We start from the raw sequence: 1,223 nt of genomic DNA on the forward strand, positions 1-1,223 counted from the left end.
TTGATTTTCCTTAATATTTAGAGAGCAGGTGCTGCACTTGTGTATAGTCACATTTTGTTTTTTAGGAAGCATATTGATTAGTTAATAATACTACGATTTAATAATTTGATTGAATTACTGGCGGCTTGTAAGGTAATTTAACACTTAGCACACTATAAATTAACAATGTTAAATTAATTAAACAATAATACGCTTTATAAAAAATTTATGTTATACCTAAGATTTTCTTAGTATAATGGACGCGAGAGTGAATTGAGTATTTATATGAGTATATTTTGTTTAAACCAGAAATTTACTTATATTGTTGGTGTTCTAGCGGCAGAAATTATGAAGTAATTTGTAATCATTCAGTGCTATATATTTAACGCTCTTATTTACTAATATTTTTAATTACATCTATATTTCGGATACATAACCCCCTTATATAAACTTTGGCTTGCATTTACGTATGTCGGATAACTATTTATACGTATCATAAATTTCCAATACGTAGTTCTACTCTACCTTGTTAACGGATTTTTATTTAAGTTGTCCAAATCTTGCTTCGGATAAAATTTTCAAGATTTCGTAAACTTCTCTTTGATTCTCTAAATGTTTATGCATTTTTAGGAATTAAGTAAAATTTAAGAAACCTTTGCATGGAATAATAATAAGTTCAAATTAGTCTCAACAGTGATTAACTAGAATCCTAAATAAATTACATATACATATGTATGTATATAGCGCTAAAAAATATATTTCATTTAGTTTCACAATGTGTAAAAGCTAATGAGATTGAAAATATGGAACGGATTTCAAATAAATGATATGTATATAACATAAAATTAATAAAATAAAAAACAAATCTGCGATCCTGCCAGGAGTCGAACCTGGAATCTTCTGATCCGTAGTCAGACGCGTTATCCATTGCGCCACAGGACCAACTGAGTAGATTCTGACAAAAGCTCTAAATTACCTTCAACATAAAAGCTTGATGCTACTCAAAAATGGCGCCATTATTAACGGGGTGAGTGTACAGAGCAGGAATAATGGGATGCCCAACTTATTCCAGTGTGAGAGCGCCTCAAAATAAGCGTTTTTTATAACATTTTCCATTATGGCCAGATAGCACCAAATAAGAATTTTTGGACATTTTAAATTAAAATACCCAACATTTATTACGATTGCCAATTATTATATATTGGACTTTTAATATATGGCGAAACTACTTAATTCTTTTTTAT

The 1,223-nt window shown here is 29.3% G+C and overlaps 1 non-coding gene across 1 annotated transcript; it reads right to left on the reverse strand.

The window, feature by feature from the left end:
* Positions 1-848: 848 nt before the first annotated feature.
* Positions 849-921, reverse strand: Trnar-acg. The gene has a single exon. It is a non-coding gene; the product is annotated as a tRNA-Arg (tRNA).
* Between the last annotated feature and the right edge of the window lie 302 nt (positions 922-1,223).

Source organism: Bactrocera latifrons, unplaced genomic scaffold (genome assembly GCF_001853355.1).
Source record: "Bactrocera latifrons isolate USDA-ARS-PBARC rearing strain unplaced genomic scaffold, ASM185335v1 scaffold_110, whole genome shotgun sequence".
NCBI lineage: Eukaryota > Metazoa > Arthropoda > Insecta > Diptera > Tephritidae > Bactrocera > Bactrocera latifrons.